The 20582-nt window shown below is 46.5% G+C and overlaps 1 protein-coding gene across 3 annotated transcripts in view; it reads left to right on the top strand.

Annotated features, from left to right (window-relative positions):
• Positions 1-20582, top strand: part of tnfrsf19 (tumor necrosis factor receptor superfamily, member 19) — a 126481-nt gene that overhangs the window by 78301 nt on the left and 27598 nt on the right. The gene's annotated exons all lie outside the window — the stretch shown is intronic.

Below are 20582 nucleotides of genomic sequence, written 5' to 3'. Positions count from 1 at the left end.
TAAGTAGCTATTTAAAAAATTAATATTCATTACAAATATTTACTGCTCTTATGGGTTTTTTCCTAATTCAATTAAAAGGTGTGGACATTTCAACAATGAATATTAAATGTGATGCTAACATTGCTTAAAGGCATAGAAAGTTATCCAGGCTTAGGAAAAAGTCAAATACACGTGACATTTATGATCAAAACATTACATTGTAACAGATTATATAGTATGCAAATTTTGTAGTGCAAATCTTATGCAAACAGGTATATACTGAGAGAGGACAGATTTTCTTCCATCATTATGTCACCATGATTCATCTCCATTAAAAGAACTAATTACAGTAAAGAATCGTCAATCCTTTCGTCCTGCAACTGTTTCAGTTTATACCAAACAGAGTCTGTAAAACAGAATACACTTTTTAATCAATGATTGTGGCGCAAATAATTGTAGCACTGTTTAACTGTATTTACCTGTATCTTTCAAGGAAGTTATAGATTACCAACCATACTGTACAGGAAACCTAAAACGTTTGTTCGCTGTCACATCATTTAAACCACTTTTGCACAATATGAGTTTAGCTACAGAATCCATTAAAGACTTTGGTTAGTTTTTTAAAAAAAGAATCAATTTAATAAACCACAAAATACTTTTATTATTGAACTTTGTGATGTAAACTGAATTTCTGGTTGGAAGTCAAATATATGTGCTCTGTTCCAGTGAATGAGTGAATCACTCTAATTTTGGGATTGTCTTCATCCCTGAAACACTTACTTTACCTATAAACACTTTCTACAAGCGTCTTTCCTGTTTCTCTATACACATAAGTGGAGGCATCCACTCTCCTCCCAAATCTCATGCATCTCAGATATGGTGCATGCACTTCCTTTTACATTTCTTTACCCCTTTGTTGTATGATTGCCTTTAAGAGTGATGTCCCTTTAAGATCCTTAGTATGCTCATGCACCAAGTACCAGGCCGCAGTCATGTGACTTGGAGCCAGAGTCACTCTGCAACTGTAACACCCAGAGTAAAGTTCTGTAGTTATCTCAGTACTGTATATACTTGTTAGATTAGATTATCAGATTTAGATTAGAGATACAGCACTGAAACAGGCCCTTCGGCCCACCGAGTCTGTGCCGAACATCAACCACCCATTCATACTAATCCTACATTAATCCCATATTCCTACCAAACATCCCCACCTGTCCCTATATTTCCCTACCACCTACCTATACTAGTGACAATTTATAATGGCCAATTTACCTATCAACCTGCAAGTCTTTTGGCTTGTGGGAGGAAACCGGAGCACCCGGAGGAAACCCACGCAGACACAGGGAGAACTTGCAAACTCCACACAGGCAGTACCCGGAATCGAACCCGGGTCCCTGGAGCTGTGAGGCTGCGGTGCTAACCACTGCGCCACTGTGCCGCCCTAATAAGCTGTTAATAAGCTGGTTTGAGATTTTCAACCAATTGGACTCCACGCATCTCATTTATCTTGTATCAGACAACATAAAGAATTCATTATATGGTGGCAGCGGTGGTGAGAAGACAAATCTGAGGTTGAAGACCTCAGTTAAAACAGCTCCGAAAATGACCTTTCCTACAGCCAGTAGACAGAACGTTCAAGAAAAATACTGGCTCAAACAGTGAAAAAGGAACTTACCTCAAACTATAGAAGACAGAGCACAGAACAACAGGCTGCAAGTAAATCGGGTGAGTCATTGTGCCGACGGACGAGGGATACTGCTTTTAAAAAAAAGCTTTGAAATCCTTCAAAAAATTTTTTTTTCAAAAGCTCCATTTAGAAAAAAAATGGGGAAGACCCAACTCCTTTCCCGAGCTGATCGAGGTTGGCACCATTACAGGAAGCGTCCGTTAGAAAAAATGCAGGGAAACCCAGATCACTGCACAGTCTCAATCCATGCAATCAAAGTTTAAAAAAACATTAAATTACTCAAGCATGAATAAGAACTTCCATTCATGAAGCCACTGTGAAAAAAACATTAAAACCACTCAAGTGTGTAGAACATTAAGACAAACTCTTTAAAAAGAAACCCACTGGGAATCAATGCCTCTGGACTGTCTGACAAGGACCAGAAACATCCTGCAAAGATATGGAAAATGCTATAAGATGAGCTCCGATTACGAGTGAATTTTAGAATGCACTGCCTGGAATAGATGCCCTGCAGGCAACAGCCACAGAAATCAATAGGCCAGTTCGTTAGTAGATGCCATAGTAAGGGTAATGAATGCGACTTCTCGGAAACTGAGCTGTTGGACCGAATAATGGAGCTAGAGATTGTATCAACACCCATTGAACCGTTTCAGAAAGACCTCTTGGGGAAAAAGAAAGGTCACAACATTGATGTGCTGCTGGAAGATGGCAAGAAATACGGACCCATTGTAGCTGGACAACAGCACCTGCAAGCACTAGGTGCAGCCAACAGTATTGGCATGATAACCAGGCCTAAAAGAGCAAGCAAGCTGTGTGGTAAGTGCGGTCTGTCCCACTAACTGTGAAATTGCCCTGCATTTTGTGACTTGGGCAAGGCGTGCAGTGCAAAAGGACACTGGACCCGCCTATGCAAGAAATCTGGCTACAAAGACGCGGCCAGAAGCTGCAGCAGGGCACAGACAACAGAAGACAGGCGCAGCAACAAGGCAACAGCAGCAAGGAGGGTGTCAGAGAACTGCGTAAATGCAAGACATTACACAAAGTCCACAGCGAAACAGACCTAAGACAAGACTCAACGAGAAGCAATTCTCAGACAGAAGACGAACAGGCATTCCACATTGTGGACTTGACAAATCGCGTTGATGAAGTCAAACACCACTATTAACATCACGTGCCCGAAGAAAGCTGGCAAACATGCACTCAGGGTCAAGATTGACACCGGCGCTAGTGCAAATATCCTACTAGTTTGAATACTCAAAGGTATTTACTGGAGTCATTGGAAATCAATGATATAACTGACAACTGCCAAGTTATCTGCATACAACCATTCATTGCAGCAGCATACTAACAATGCAGTGCAGCTATGGCAAGTCAACATGGAAACCACAAACATTCTATCTTGTAGACACGAGCGGACGAGCAGTAGCAGGACTACCAGTATGTAAGGATCTCAACATTGTGACCATCCACGAGGTCACCCAGGTACCCATTACAGCAGAAGAGATCAAGGGTACCTGCATTGAGTCAGTCCATGACCTACAACAAATGTACCCATACAGGTTCGACACAATAGGAGATTTCAAAGATGATGCTGTACTGCACCTCAGAGAAGATGCAATTCCATCAATTAGCACCCCTAGAAAGTGCAGCATGCATATATAAGAAAAGCTTAAATGCAAGTTAGATGACATGGAGTGCAATGGCATCAGCCATCGTGTGCATCATCACACAGACTGGTGCAGCTCAATTACGTGAAGAAGGATGGAGTAATCAGGGTGTGTCTGAATCCAAGGCATCTAAACCTGTCCCTAAAGAGATGCCCCCCACAAGATTCTGATATTAGAGGGATTGAATCCCAGGTTCACAGGAGCCAAATTCTTTTCTGAGTTGGATGCTAAACATGGATATTGGTCAGTACACCCACCAAAGGAATCTCAAGAAGTCACCACCTTCAGAACACCATTTGGAAGATATTGATTCCAGAGACTACCCTTCAGCTTGTCTGTCAGTCAAGATCTGTTTCAGCAGCATATGGACAGAAATGCAGAAAACATGCCTGGCTGCATATGCATTGCCGATGATATTGTGGTAATGGGCAAAACCAAAGAAGAACATGATCGAAATCTCCATTCACTGATGGCAGTAGCTCGTCGTGAAGGGCTCGTTTTTAACAGCAAGAAGTGCCAGGTGAATGTAAGTCAGATCAATTTCTTTGGATCCATCTATTCAGGTTGCGGAGTCTGTCCTGACCCAGGCAAAGCCGAAGATGTAAGGCATTTGCCTACTCCACAAGACAAGGAAGACCTCCAGAGATGTCTTGGATTTTTCAGCTTTTTGGCATCATATATCTTGACAAAGCATCATCGCTGAGGGAGCTCCTAAAGAAAGACGTACCATATGTATGGCAGGAGGACCATTAGCATATGTTTTGGTCTCTCAAACAAGTGTTGTCAACAGAAACCTGTACCCTGCAGTACTACGACCCAAGGAAGAAGACAATCCTGGAAGTCGACGTCTCACAGAAAAGGTTAGGAGCATGTGTCCTAAAGGATGGCAAACCAATTGTATTTGGGTTCAAATGTTTATTCTCAGCACAGTCCAATTACTCAAACATAGAGTGTGAAACACTTGCTCTGGTTTTTGGGATCACAAGGTTCCACACCTACCTGTTTGGCAAGCAGTTCACGGTGGAAACTGACCACAAACCACCGGGATGATCTGGGGCAAACCATTGACAAGTGCACCACCTTGACTACAGCGACTCTTATTGAAAGTTCAGGGGTACGACTTTGTCTGCTACAAACCGAGTACCCAAATGGTCACCTCGGATACGCTGAGCAGATTGCCAAACCCGAGCAAGAATGAAGAAGTTCCACTGGATCTGCAGTTGGACAGCATGGACATCAAGGTGGAAGATGTGCTCAAAATCGATTTATTGCATTTTGGTCAGCACAAAAATGGCAAACTACAATCAGAAACAGCAAATGACCCACACCTGTAGGTACTGTGGAGAGTCATCATAGAAGGCTGGTCTGACACGGTAAAAGAGGTGCCAGAAATCCTCAGATGCTTTTGGTCTTACAGAGATGAATTCAGTATCTCAAGAGGCGTCACCTGCAAGAGGAAACAAGTGATTGTGCCCAAAGCTCTGTGACAGGACATCTTTTCACAACTTCACCAAGGCCATGTGGGCATAGAGCAAACAAGACGACTGGCATGAGACACTGTTTATTGGCCAGGGATAAGCAGTGACATCAAAAGGTTAGTGAGGATATGCGAGGCATGCCAGAACCACCAGCTCCAACAACGGAAAGAACCTCTACATCCTCATGAGATTCCTTCAGTCCCTTGGGCCAAAATCACCTGTTTTCCGTTAATGGAGATGACTTTATCTTAGTCACTGACTATTTCTCCAAATTTCCAATTATCAGACAGGTAAAAGACACTTCAAGCGCGGTTGTTTGCAGACACGCGAGTGCCATATTCAATCTATTCGGTGCACCTGAAGAAATTATTTTGGACAATAGGTCACAGTATACGGGCAAACCATTCAGGGATATGTGCACCAAATGGGGCGTAAACCATGTGACGTCCTCACCACATTACCTTAAATCTGATGGCCTTGCTGAGCGATTGGTTGGCACAGTCAATTCGCTTATCCTGAAGTGTAGGACAACAAAACAAGATTTTCGTGTTGCCATGCTCCACCTCAGAGCTATACCTATGGATATGGGCCTACCGTCACCAGCAGAAATCATGTTTGGCAGACAAGTGCAGACGACTTTGCCAAGCCACCATCTGTCCAAATTCTCTGAGATGCAGGAGACACTGCCTGAAAAACAGGGGAGAATGAAGATGGTGCATGACTGAAACGCAGGGTCGGAACTACCTCAGCTACACGTTGGACAAAAGGTCAGGGTCATACACCCCACAATGAAAACATGGCTACCCGAAGAGGTATCCAAAATTTGCAGTGAGCATAGGTCCTGTGAGATTAAAACACCTAGTGAAGCAGTGTTGAGAAGGAACCGAAGCCAACTAAGAGAAGTGTACAACATCCCAATTGTGCACTGCAGACTCGAAAGAACGCACCCCGGTGATGAGGGTGTGACAGAACAAGAGGACAACAACCATCACATTGACAACATGCCTGCAAACCCAAAACAGCCAAGGATGACGTCCCAGAAGGGTATACCATAACCAAATCTGGAAGAGTTGTCAAACCACCAAAACGATATGTAGACTATTAAGCTTCTGCATGTGTAAAGTTCATAACATCAAAATTATTTACACAGGTATAGAGATTATCTAATTTTATGTATTTTTATTTATAGCATATGAGACATCTTTGGAAAGAAAGGGTATAATTGCCTTTTAAGATCTTAGTATGTTAATGAGCCAAGTACCAGGATGCAGTTTTGTGACTTGGAACCAGAGGCACTCTGCAAGTGCAATACCTAGAGTAAGATTCTGTAAATAGTTAGCTCTGTACTATATATACTTATTAGCTGTTAATAAACCAGTTTGAGACCTTCAACCAGTTGGACTCCATGCATCTGATTTATGTTGATCAGACAACGTAAAGAACTCATTACATACTAGACATCAGCTCTTGCACATTATCATTTCCTATGAGGTTAGAAACTCTGGCCGGAATTTTACGCCCTGTTGTCATTTTACCATCAGCGGGGGAAGTTGAAAACAGCCCGTCTGCCCCAAGCCAATTGAGGCTCTTAGGGGCCAATTAAGGGCCTCCTCCTGCTCCTGCTGTTATCTTACCAGCAGAGGCGGGGCACTTTGCTACCTGGGGAGGCCGCATGGTAAAACCTGATGGCTTCCTTGGGGGGTGGGGGGGTGGTATCCTCATCAGGCACCCTGTGCCCCACGGAGGGGCTCCCCCACAGCACAAGCCATCCTGCTGATGAACCTCCCCTCGCTCTTCTAATCGACGCCAACCCTCTCACGGGGACTCAACAGATTTTCCTCGGTGGTGCCCAAAACCCCACTTACCTTTCAGTGCTGGCATCCCTCTTGTTTTCTGGCTAGGTGCAGTCCCAGCAGTGGCCACCACTCCCAGTGCTGCCATTGGGGACTGAGGAGCTGCCAGCCCTGTGATTGGCTGGCAGTTCCTGGAGGTAGGACTTCCTGCCTCAGAGGAGCAGAAGCCCTGCCTGGGGTCAATTACAGGCCTGGGCCACACAGAATCACTGTGTGGCTTCCATGCCCAGCGGAGGCTTGCTTGCCCTTGACTTCAAAGCCATTGGGCAGGGCCTCTGCTGTCACATAAAATTCTGGCCTCTGTACCCATCTCACCATTCACCAGAAAGGCTAATTAAGCAACTAAATACATAATTATACATTCGATTAGATTTATTTTTATTTATTTATTTTATTTAGAGATACAGCGCTGAAACAGGACCTTCGGCCCACCGAGTCTGTGCCGACTATCAACCACCCATTTATACTAATCCTACACTAATCCCATATTCCTACCATATCCCCACCTGTCCCTATATTCCCCTACCACCTGCCTATACGAGGGGCAATTTATAATGGCCAATTTACCTATCAACCTGCAAGTCTTTGGCTGTGGGAGGAAACCGGAGCACCCGGCGAAAACCCACGCAGACACAGGGAGAACTTGCAAACTCCACACAGGCAGTACCCAGAATTGAACCCGGGCCGCTGGAGCTGTGAGGCTGCGGTGCTAACCACTGCGCCACTGTGCCGCCCATATAATTCTATAAAGAGCACAAATTTTAAGATTCAATCTTACTGAGACAAAATCACTGCAGGGATGATTAAAGGAAGCTTTGGCAGAAAGAAATTTATCAAACTTGAAATTATGAAAAACTTTTTATAAACTTAATTTCTTCAGGGTGAGTCTCCTGTTTGGGGCACTACATATCTTGCTGTTAGCCTGCTGTGATACGGTATTCAATCATCTTTGTTGAAAGAGGAAGTTTCATATTTGAAAACCCTAGTAATTTGAATAATGAACACATATATGTGCCTATTATTGTATTTTTTTTGGTGAAAAGCAAGCAAAATAATATAATGATTGGAATTTTTCCGGGACGCCATGCGACCCGCCGCCGGGACCAAATGCGGGACCTGAGCCCGCGCAGGTGAATGGCGGGAACATGGAGGGGATTTTACCAGCAGCGGCCAGTTAAGAGCCCGCTGCCGAGACCGCCATTGAATTAAGGATGGCAGCCTGCTTCTCCAAGCTACTGCCCAATCAGAGGGCTGGCAGCTGTGCAGTCTCGGCAGCACCACTGATAGAGGTTGCCGCTGCTGAGGCAGCAGGGAGAAGGAAAGGGCGTCTCCACATTAAGTCACCCTGGAAGGGCCGGTGAGAAGTTCTTTTAATGTGCTGGAGCCAGGCAGGCAGGCTGCGGAAATATGAGGCGTGAACCCCCACCCCAAGCAGTGGCATTAGAGCCACGAGGGCAGCATTGCCGCTGGCCCCCAAGCCCCCCCAAGGAAGCAGCTTGATGGCCGCCTAGACGTACCTGCCATTCTCCCCACACAGCGGTGGGCCGTTCCAACAGCGGTAAAATGCTGGCGGGGCGTCAAATAGCCGTTAATAGGCCAGTTAAGTGGATTAATTGGCCGCCCACCAGAATAGGATCATTCAATTAAAGTCAGACAGAAAGCGCAATCCACAACCCCATATTCTTACATTGTCGTAGCTACCTATATAACACAATAGTTCTAAGTGTTATTACCTCTGCTGCTAGAAAGGACAACCAGTCAGGTTTTCAGGTTTCTATTCAACAGTTTCAACACAACAATCTATTTTGTGTTCTCTACATTTCTTTAAAGCAGACTTCTTTGTTGCAAGCCCCAGGATTTTCATCTGTGAGACTATGCCTCCAAGGCCAAGCACCTACAGTTGTGATGAAATTATTACACAGATGGTATGCAGCCAGACCTGTGAATACTCAGATTATGTTCATGTAGGATTTATTGTTCTTAAAGCTGGAGCATTTTTTGACAGTAATATATTTTTGCCTTGCAGCGCCCCAATCATGTAATCCTTTGAGAGCTGAGATAGCATTTGTTCAACCCTGCTGCCACACCCCTCCCCCCAACCCTTTCCCCCGCAAAAGATTAACAAGATTAAGAGTCACGTTATGTTCTTTTAAGAGTTTTATAAATTTGTAGCAAAACCACCTTTTCATATTTTCTGTGAAAGTGGGTCAAAACACCATAGTACAGAACCATAAGACCAAGCAGGTTTGCTGATCTAAACTGGGGACTGGCGCCGAACTCACTGGCCGGAATTTTACTGGCATACCATGGGTCTGGCTGCTGGGACTAAACACAGGTCCCGAGCCCACGCAGGCAAATGGCAGGACTGCGGAGGGGCGTTGAGGACAATAACCTGCTTCTCTGAGCTGCTGGCCCAATCAGATGGCGGGCAGCTCTGCAGCCTTAGCAGTGCCACTGATAAAGGTGTCCACTACTGAGGCAGCAAGGAGAAGGCACCTCCATGTTGAGGTGCTCTTGAAGGGCCGGGAAATAATTTATTTTAATGTGCCAGGACCAGGCAGGCAGATCCCAGTTATCAGAGGGATGAACCCTCCAGTGGCGACTTTGGAGCAGCGGGGACGGTCATTGCTGCTGGGGGGCCCCTCCACTGGACATGGAACCTCTGGGAAGGAAAGGCCCGCCCCCCCAGCAAACTACTGGGAGGATGCCTCAATGTACCTGCCAGTAAAATCTCGGCATCTGGGTAAAATGGCCTTTAATAGGCCGCCCACCTCTGCCATTCCTGCCTTTGGAAATATCCCGTGGCAGCAGGAAGAATTGGGCTTCCCTCCTGATACCTTCCATCTCCATTTCACAACTCCACCCGCCTCCCAGCCCATCTTCAAGGGGCTGGTAAAATCCTGACAGTTATTTCAACATGTACACTGTAGCAACGTCCTCCCAGTGTGTATAGGCCACTTAAAAATCTAAACTCAATGGAGATGAACCAGGATAACTTCATTAATCATCCTATTCATTTTACTGTTTGTTTTGAACGATTTCAAAGGAGTTTGCAAGAATTCTCATGAGTCAACTCTGGCCTCAGTTATTACCCTGCTAGTTCAAGATTCTACCTGTCATCTTCAGTAAGTACATAGACACGTCTCATTTTGGGTGTAACTGCAGGTAAAACACACACTTCAGAAAATAGTGTTTAAACTTGCATGTTCGTTTCCATACTGAAAACAATTAATAAAAATGGTTCAGTTTGCATTAGTCAGAAACTTGCTCTCACAGGAACAGGCCATTCAGCCCCTTGAGCCTGTTCTACCTTTCAAACAGATCACATATCTTCATTCCACCTACCCGCCTTGGTTCCTTAAACCTGAATAACTTTGCCTAACAAAAATATTATCAATTTCAATTTGGAAATTTTCAATTGACCTACAACAGTTTTTTGGGGGAGAGAGTTCAGGGTGGATTTTATCCCGATGGCGCAGGTCACGGCGGCGGCACTGAAAGAAGATGCCGTTTCCGCTTTTGAGTTAGGCGGCCAACCGCAAGTGATCTTGAGGCGGCTGGCCAAGTAAGCAGTGCAGGGGTTGTCCAATTAAGCAGCGCGAAGCGCAGGGGCCATCCAGTCCTGGGCCCGAGGCAGCAACGCAGCAGTGAGGTCGATGTCAGCTGACACTGCGGCAGCTGCTGGTGCCATATTTAAAGGGCTTCCCACCCTGCATTCATTGCTGCCTGCCACAGAAATCCTTCCTTTCTCCTGCTGCCTGGTGTTCTCCTGCTGCTGCTGCCTGGTGTTCTCCTGCTGCTGCTGCCTGGTGTTCTCCTGCTGCTGCCGCCTGGTGTTCCCCTGCTGCTGCCTGATGTCCTCCTGCTGCTGTTGCCTGGCGTTCACCTGCCCGACCAAGCAAGCCTGGTTGGAGATTGCAGAGGAGGTCAGCAGCCATGGGGTCACCCCAGAACCTGGATCCAGTGTCGAAAGCATGTCAATGATCTCATTCAATCCGCCATGGTGAGTACGGCAAAACACTGTTGCCTTTGGAGCTTGTATATGGTAAGGCGGGAACATTGGCATGGTGCCAAGTGAGTGATCATCAAGTCAGTGGCAAGGGGGTGAGGCAGCAGCATATCCTGTCGCTGGGTCAAAGTCCTGGAACTCCCTTCCTAACAGCACTGTGGATGCACCTACACCGCATGGACTGCTCACCACCACCTTTGCAAGGGCAACTAAAGATGGGCAATAAATGCTGCCTAGCCAGCGACGCCCACATCCCAGGAATGAATAAAAAAAGGCATGGTTGCATCTCTGTGAGTGGTGCCCATCTAGCTATGCTGGACCCCCACAAGATCCCTCTAGAGTGGCCATATGCAGGTGGCATCCATGTGCCCCCATTATGGACTGCTGGACCCCCACCAGAACAGATGTGTGCATATCTCAAATGCGGCACACAACATTAAAGAGAGGGCCAAGACTGGCGGAGGGATCCCGTACCTCCACATCTTTACCTCCATGGAGGAGGAGGCCTTGGAGTTGGCAGGCCAATAGGGCAGCTGCGCAGTCGCTGATGGTGAGATGGAGGTGCCAACCCAAGAAGGTGACAGAACGAATGCTGGTGCGCAAGGGTACATCTGACACGCACAAGGCATAGTGTCAATGTGACCAATGTTGGACACATGGAGGTCCACAGCAAGCATGACTGGGATGAGGAAATGGGAAATCCTTTACCCTTACATTTATATGTTCTCTCATGCAGGTCAGGGCCAAGACAAGGCCAGAAGACGTCAAGTGACCAGGGGCCAGCCAGCCACCTCTGAGGAGGAGGAGGGATCCTCAGAGGGTGCAGCGTCACATCATTCTCCTACACTCTCCACCAGTACAGATACTCTCACAGCAGTGGGTATGTGTTCGCGATTAGATTCAGGGTCACCAGCTGGTGAGGACACCACAGACGCACCCAAGCAGCTGATGGAGGTTGTGACAGTGAGGCCACTGGCAGTCAGAGGACTGTGGGAGGCCAGGCCAGTGTTGAGCTCCAGGCCGATGACGTGCCTTTGGAGTTGTCCATGACATGGCAACTGCTGCAGCAGCAGGCAATGGAACATCTAGCAGAGCTTCAAGAGGCTGTGTGAACCCATGCGCGGACAATGGAGGAGCCTATCCAGGCCGTGAGTGCTGCCATGTCTATGATGGGTGTGCGCTTGGCTTTCTCCATCAAGGGATTGGAGAGCCAGATCCAGCAGACCAGTCAGTGGATGCCAGTCATGCATGCCACCCTGCATCCCATCGCTTTGTCCATGAGCTCAATGCTCCAGTGACAAGGCGTGAGGAGGATGAGGCACCTGGATTCTCCACCATTCAGGTGAGCTGGGAGGTACAAGTGTGCCTTGCAAGGGAGGAGGAACGGCTGCCTTCCACTGCTGGGGGCTCCTCTCAGGGCGCTCCTGGTGTGAACAGCAGCTCCTCAGCCCCTCTGCCTGTGGCACCATCACTTCAAAAAGCTGCAACAACAGAGGGGGGTCCTGCACCTGCGCAGGAGCCCCTCGGTTAATGGGGCCCTCCAAGCCTCAGGCAGCCAGAGGACGGCCACCAAGCTCATCCCAAGCCATGGAGCAACACGATCAGCCACAAGCGCAGGCGTGGCACCTCATAGGAGCACCGTAAGAGAGTTAAGAAGAGCACCTTGCTGCACTTGGGGATCACGGTGATTTAAATATCTGGATGTTAACTTTCCTCTCTGGTTTGCACCTCCATAAATCTTTCACTCAATCTTCCTACTTCTCATTCTAATTCTTGTTGCCCTGTGAGATTATATCTACACCCTTCCTCAATGGATGGGAAATGATAGACTAAGGCGTATTTGTTCACCTCCTTGGCCTTGCTACTGTGCACCTGGGCTACGGAGTGTCAAATGAAGGAGGTGACATCAGGGCTGATAACAGCTAAAACTTTATTGGAATCTTTCTCAAAGGGCATAACATTTACAGGGGTCCCAAGTTTCCCTTGCACGTATCTCATTTTGCCTTGTATGTGGTCCAAGGGGTTCTTCATCTTGCATCCCCTGGTCAGCAGGTTCCTTCACATTCTCATTGTCGAAAAGCATCACGATCAGTGATGATCTCATTGTTCAGCACCTCACCCCTCTGCGGTGTCAGGTTGTGCAGTGCACAACAGACCACCATGATACATGAGACCCTCGCTGGGCCACACTGAAGGGCTCCACTGGATTGATCAAGGTACTTGAATTGCATCTCCAGAAGGCCATGGCCTGCTTGATGGTTGCTCGAGTTGACCCATGGCAGGTGTTGCACCTCTCCTGTGTGTGTGGGTTCCTCACAGGCATGATTAGCCATATCTTCAATGGGAAGCCCTTGTTTCCCAGTATCGATCCCTGAAGGTGTGCAGAGGTCAGAAAAATTGAGACCTGCGACTGTATACGTCATATGTATACGTCATGGCTGATTCCCAGGAACCGTGCACATACCTGAAGGATCCACTTTAGGTGGTAACAGACCAGTTACCAAGTGGAAGTCCTTCCTGTTGCTGAAGGCCACTGGCTGGTCCAGGGGAGCTTCGATTCATACAGCCAATGACAACTTGCAATGCCCCCGAACCCAGTGGATCTCTCCGCCTGATTTTCCAGATTGGTGTGGTATTGTACATCGTCATCAGCCCTCTAGAACATGGCATCAGTCACCTGCTTGACGCATCAATGTGCTGGAGATCCAACACAGGTCTCCAGTGGATCCCTGGAAAGAGTCGGAGGAATTGAAGTTGAGAGGAACGGGGATCTTCAGGACCACTGGCACTGGGGGTCCACCAACCCCACAGCATGACGCAGAGATCAGTGATGGCCTCTCTGGAGAGCTGCAGTCTTCACTGACACTCAGACATTTGGAGAAAGTTCAGCCTCGGGTGGTACACTTTCTCCTGCAGATAGGCTCTTCTACGTGCACGTGGTTGTTGATGTTCCCCTGTGTGCCCTTCTGTGCCATGCCCACCCCAAGGCTGGCTCGCTTGAAGGTTGTGAGGTTGGTGATGTTCCCCCACTGGTGCCTGAACCTCCCTCCCTCTGAGCTGCCCCACCTCCTCAATGGGGGCCACATGGCCTGGGTGAACGAGGCCCATGGCAGGTGTTCTGTCTCTGAATCTTAGGACTTCCAGCAGGATGGCTGCCCCCAAACCTGCCTGTCAGTCCTATCCTTGGGGCAAGTGCCACTGCCCCTTGTGACCCTGGCCCAACACTCCTGGTACCATCTCCGCCCTTGCCCCTTCAGCGAACGTCTGCCAGTGCCCTTTGTGCACCACCCTTCCTTCCAGCACATGCTGGCTTTCCCATGACTTAGTTGGAGAGCCAGCACTTATTCCCCCACTTCGTTTCATTAGGCGGGGTTCTGAAGGTAATCCCTGTGCGCCACTGATAAAATCCAAACCACCCTGAAAATCTTTGATTAATTGGCCATTTAAGTACCTCAATTGTTGTCCTGCCGCCTTGTTGTAAGAAGTACGCCCTCTGTGGTTCCCGCCGTTGGTAAAGTCCGGAAGTGGGGTCAAGACATTGGACTTCCAGTCCTACTCAGTCTGCTCCATTCTACGGTCCCCACTGCCTCCAACCTCGCTCTAAATGGCCTGGTAAAATTTCAGCCTTCCAGATTTCCACTACCCATTGTAAGAAGTGCTTTCTGACATCACCCCTGAATGGCCTCGCTATAATTTTAAGGTTATGCCCCCTTGTTCTGGACTCTCCCACTAAAGGAATTACAAGCAATGACTGCTGAAGTTCCTACAAGGTTATTTTAAACTAACATGGAGATGCAGTGTACAACCTCACCTGGTGATGCCCCTGGAGCCGATTGAAAGAGAGCTTTGTGCTGCATTTACATTCCAGCATTGTAGGTATCAAGCCCCAACTTTAATGGCAATGATGTGAGGCAAATGAGCGTCACTGGTGCAAGGTACTGCCTCAAGTACTTTAGGAAAGATGCCAAGGCATTGGTGAGAGTGAAGAAAAGATTCATGAGAATGGTTCCAAGGATGAGGAACTTCAGTTATGAAGATAGATTAGAGAAGTTGGGACTGTTTTCCTTGGAGAAGAGAAGGCTGAGAGGAGATTTGACAGGTTTTTAATTAATAAGGGGTCTGGACAGAGTAGATAGGGAGAAACTGTTCCCACTCGTGAAAGGATCGAGAGGGCTCAGGTTTAGAGTAATTGGTAAAAGAAGCAAAAGTGACATGAGGAAAAACTTTTTCATGAAGTGAGTGGTTAAGGTTTGGAATGCACTGCCTGAGTGTGTGGTGGAAGCAGGTTCAATTGAAGCATTCAAAAGGGAATCAGACTGTTATATGAAAAGGAAGAATGCAAGGTTACGGGGAGAAGGCGGGGAAATGGCACAAAGTGAATTGCTCATTTGGAGAGCCAGTACAGACACAGTGGGCTGAATGGCCTCCTTCTGTGCTGTAATCACAATCACAATTCTGTGAAGTGAGAAGGTTCATCAGTTACAAAATGGGAATGTTTTCTGATTTTGGGAAGTTTTGCGTTGCTAGCCTGTAGGAGCTTTACTCCAACAGCAGGAAAAGTTTGCTGCAAGCAAACAAAAGTCAGAATTGTAACTTAGCAAGCACTTACATTTCATTCTGTTACTGCTGGAGCTCTGGAATTCTCCCTACAGAGCAAGCAGGGTGGACTCCAAAGCACCAGGGCCAATACATACAAGAACCACTGCTATTTGGCTCAATTCTGTATAATACAAATTAAGATTTTGAAAGGAATTGGTACAGTAGATAGAGAGAAACTTTTTCCACTAGTGAGGGAGTCTAGAACAAGGGACAGAATCTGAAAATCAGAGCCAGGTCATTCAAGAGAGAAGTTAAGCATTTCTTCATGTAATGGAAGGTGGTAGTGTAAGCAGTAGATGCTAGCTCAATTAATAACTTTAAATCTAGATCGATAGATTTTTGCAAGCCAAGGGTATAAAAGGATATGGAGCCAAGGCAAGTGCATGGAGTTAAGATAGAGATCAACCATGATCTCATGGAATGGTGGAACAGGCTCAAGGGTTTGAATGGCCTACTCCTATGTTCCCATGTATGAGTTAGCAATAGCAAAGCAACATTAGTAAACTGGTTCCACTGATTTTACTTAGCTACAAAGCTAAACAAAATGCTGATTAAAATTATTTTTTCTATTAAAAGTCTGTTCAAGCTATTACAAATCAAATATGAGATAGGCAGCTATATTATATTGCAATCTTCATTTATAAGGCTAATAATTTTTGGGGTTGAGGTCACACTACAATATTAGTAACAATTGAGTTAGTTCATTCATACCCAACTCCTCTGTCCTATATTTTTTTCGCAAAGGCAAAAAATGCATTTCAACTTTTTTGCCATTTGTGAGTTTTCCAGGCAGCCAACTCTATCCTTCTTTCTGTGATTTGAGTAAATAGAAGATATGCTGGCACTGCCTGCAGTAATGTAGAAATGTAATTCCTGCCTCTGACATGGGGCTCCTCTGAAATTAGAAGCACGATCCTTTCTGTGAACATTTGGATTACTAGTCTGAGTGTTCTGAATCTTCCTTACTTTGCCTGTTGAACACTGCACAAGCTATTAGTAAAAGGTAACAATTCCTCTCTGGGATGACATTTAATGAATGCTTTTCATTATTGGAATGAAATTGTAAAGGTAGTCTTTTAGGACATGTTTACTATTTTACACGAATAGCAAACCAAGGGATTTTTACTCCAAGATCCTTTCATGGTATAAGAAGTTGAGAAAACAAATAGTGATTTGACATTGACAGCATTGGACTTATAAGGAAACAGTATTGTCTGCAATAAAAAAAGTGTCTCATCAGCTTTGACCAAAGTTAACCTTTGTTCGTGTCAGCAACTTTCTCCTAAACTTTACAATGTTGCAATTACTTTAACTGGTGATCATGGTGTAGTATTGACCACTCATCTAATGCTCTTCATTCTTCAGTAACCATTGTTCCTATTTTATTGATTAACTAATTGTTTGAGAATCGTTATTGCTTTGGTTGAAACTACCTTTGACCTAGATGACGGGTTGGGGTGGTTGTCCCAAGAATGAACCATGGACCAAGCACCTGAGCTCTATTTATCTGGGGCATGATTTTTTTTCTTAAGTTCCTTTCACTGTTGCATATTTGTGCAAAAAAGCAATTTCTACTTTGGCTCAGCATCAGTCTTTTATGCTATTAGCACAGGAAGAGTGAAAAGGGCTGTTTCCTGATTGGTGAATTTAGACCAATCAAGGAGCAGCTTTTTTCACCAATCAGAAAGCAGCAGTGGTAGAAACATGCTTTATGTCAAATGATGATTTTTAATCCACTGGCTGGAAATCTGCATTTAATTTTTTAAAAAACAGAGATTAAAGGTGACCCAATGCTTGCAGCTAAAGATGGCTACCCCAATTTGCAGCACTGTACCTTCCACATTCCAATACATTTTGCATCACTGTATTTCCACATTCCAATACATTTTGATGGAGTCAGCATGTCTGCACAGACCCATCAAGACAATGACCTGGGGAATCTGAGTGAACCACCTATCCTGTCCCATTAGCAAGCCGTCAAGGCCATGACGTGAGGTATTCAACTAGTAGAGACGAACCACTCAAACCGAATCACTTGAACAATGGGACCCCAGCTGTGAGTAGGGTTTACCAGACATAGACTAATTAAGTTGCAAGAGGGAATACACTAGTATCAGCCATGCTTGAATCACTGGGTGACAGTCATATGACAGGTACATCCTTCATGTGCTTAAGCTTCTGTTTTCTCTGCAGTAATCAGACAAGCAGCTAGACGCTAATTAGAGAAGACCCTCCTTCCTTTTTCTCTCTCCAACCCAACTTGCAAGCTTCAAACTTTGTTTGCTGACCATAACTACCCAGGGATGCCCCTGCTGCAGCCAGAGAATCCTTGAAGGAAATCAGCAGCACTACCATCTCCAGGAGAACCATCAAATCAGCCGTCTACATCTTCAAATCGGAAGTCTCAGGACCACCAAATCGGAAGTCACATGACCACCGAATTCAGACTGAAGCCAGCCAAGTCACCAAGTCAAACTGTATACCCCTTCAATTTCTCTGGACTCTAATTTGACCGATCTGTCCACACCTCCCCTTCACTCTGTAACCTTTGTGTGTGTGTGTGTATGAAAGTTGGAGTGTATTTTATTATTTTACTTAAATCAGTTTAAGTACAATAAAGCTAACCTCTTTCTTTGTTAAACTCAAGAAAAGCTGGCCGATTGGTTCTTTTTATGATCACAGCGTGTAAACAGTTAAACGCTCACTGAATTGGCAAGTATTTCCTTTTCAAAGATAAAGTAAACTGGTTATGGTCAAACAAGGAAAGGAGAAAAGGGGAACCATTCGACCCCTCCTCACCTGATTGTAACATCACCCTTTACCAGTCCTCCAGTCCCTGCTATGTATAGTTCTGAGGATGAAGGTGAGAGGCTAGGAATCCTGCGGCGAGTAACTCATCTCCTGACTCCCAAAAGCCTGTCCACCATCTAAAAGGCACAAGTCGGGAGTGTGATGGAATACTCTCCACTTGCCTGGATGGGTGCAGCTCCAACAACACTCAAGAAGCTTGACACCATCCAGGTTAAAGCAGCCCGCTTGATTGGCACCCCATCTACAAACATTCACTCCTTCCACCACCGACGCACAGTGGCAGCAGTGTGTACCATCTACAAGATGCACTGCAGCAACTCACCAAGGCTACTCAGGCAGCACCTTCCAAACCCACGACCTATACCAGCTAGAAGGACACAGGCAGCAGGTGCGCGGGAACATCACCACCTGCAAGTTCCCCTCCAAGTCACACACCATCCTGACTTGGAACTATATCGCCGTTCCTTCATTGTCGCTGGGTTAAAATCCTGGAACTCCCTTCCTAACAGCATTGTGGGTGCACCGACCCCAAATGGACTACAGAGGTTCAAGAATGCAGCTCACCACCACCTTCTCAAGGGCAATTAGGGATGGGCAATAAAATTGGCTAGCGATGCCTACATCACATGAAACAAATTTAAAAAAAATGAAGCATCCAAGCTTTTAGGCTTCAGGAGAGTTAAAGAAAAGGGGCACGGGGACAAAGCAGATGTGGTCTTATATTTCTGTGTTTGACCGAGCTCAACTTTTGTGTATGAAAAGTATGTTTTACTTTATGTCTGGGAGTAACTTGCTTTTTTGTATGTTGGCGTTTGAATTTTGTAGATGGTGGGGTTGGATTTTCAATGTACAGCAGCTCAGATTTCAGCATGATCATACTGTTTTTGGCACTCATTGGTTTTTACACATGTTTTTGGGATGTATCTGAACCCTAGCTCTATATGAATTTGCATCCCTGCCCTCAGAAAAACAATTTAGTTTGCCACTGTTTTCATTGCCTGCACTATGTTTACCAAATTAACGATAAACTGTACTACTTGGCAGAATAAAATGAAAACAGAAAATGCTGGAAATACTTAGCAGGATGGTTTGTTTCTAGACATAATAATGAAGTTCTCAGATACAATCCTCCAATGTAGTTGCATGAAGTTTTTTGCTATGGGCACCGACACCGTGCCAGAAAGCCTGGGGCAAATCCGTATCAGTCATTTTCAGGGGCCCCGATGGAATTCAATGGCGATCAGGGCAGGTAATGACCTGTCCCTTTAAGGGTGGAGGTCCTGCCTCCAAGAGTTGCCAATCAGAAGGCTGGCAGCTCTTCAGTACCACCAGGAGTGGAAGCCACTGCTGCGACCACAGCATGGAGGAGGCCACAGAAACAAGGTGAGTTTGTAGGGCTCGTCAGGGTCAGTCAGGTGGGCTCCATGTAGGCGGTGGGGGTGGCGGTGGGGGGGGGAAAGAGTCGGTTCTGAGGGCAGGGTCTGTCAGCGAGGTTAGCCCTTGATGCTAGGGAGACCCTCCATGGGCCGCAGGGTGCCTAATCAGGAGGGCTGCCACACTCATCCCCCATCCCCCCCCCCCCCCCCCCCACCCACAAGCCTGCAGGCAGGCTGCTATCTTTTACTGGGTGGCCTCCCCATGGAGGTCTGGTGAAATCTAGCCCAAGGTTTTCACAAAGTCAGCTTCATCTCAGTGGCAAATGAGATGATGCCTGGGATTTTAGCACAGTCCTGGACACGGCTAGAAGGCAGGAGGGCTCGTAAAATGGTGATGGAAGGCGTTGGGAGGGAAGCCTGACGTCTTCATGTGCCACGGGATATTCCTAGAACCAGCTCTGGCACCTGCCAACTGCAGGTTATTTTACACCTCCACCAGTATTTTACCACATCGGGACGGTCCTCCACTGCTTGGGGTGACCACCAGGTACATCCAGGTGGCCTCCCAGCGGCTTCTCGTGCGGTGAGGGTGGGGCCTTCCTTTTTGGACGCTCCATAGCCCACCAGCGACCAAAGCTGCCTCTGCCCCCACTGCCCTGACATCGCTGCTGGAGGGGTTACCCCTCCGCTCACTGGGACCTGCCTGCCTGGACCCGGCACAGATATTAAAGTTCCAACTTTACTGCAAGGGCACCTCAACATGAAGGCGCCCTCTGTTACCTCTTGCAGCCTCAACAGCGGCCACCTCTATCATTATTATTAAGAGGCTGTTGCCGGTAAAGTTGCCTGCACAGTCCCGCTGCATGAGCTCAGGATACGCATTGCATCCTGATGTTGGGACTTCAATCTTGCTGGTAAAATTTCAGCTGATGTTTCTACTTTGAAAAGGTGCCTCAATCCACCTAAATTAATGGATTTTGCCGATGTTCCAGCTGGTAATTCAACCACTATTATCAGAGGCAAAAAAAGCCATCTTTTCTGGTGACAAGCTGCGTAGTTCAACTCACCTGTACAGACCAAAAATGCGGTTTTATTTACTTTCGCTGACTTACATGTAGCGTAC

The sequence above is a fragment of the Heterodontus francisci genome, chromosome 6 (genome assembly GCF_036365525.1).
Source record: "Heterodontus francisci isolate sHetFra1 chromosome 6, sHetFra1.hap1, whole genome shotgun sequence".
In the NCBI taxonomy this organism is placed as follows: domain Eukaryota; kingdom Metazoa; phylum Chordata; class Chondrichthyes; order Heterodontiformes; family Heterodontidae; genus Heterodontus; species Heterodontus francisci.
This window is presented reverse-complemented; position numbering and strand designations above follow the sequence as displayed.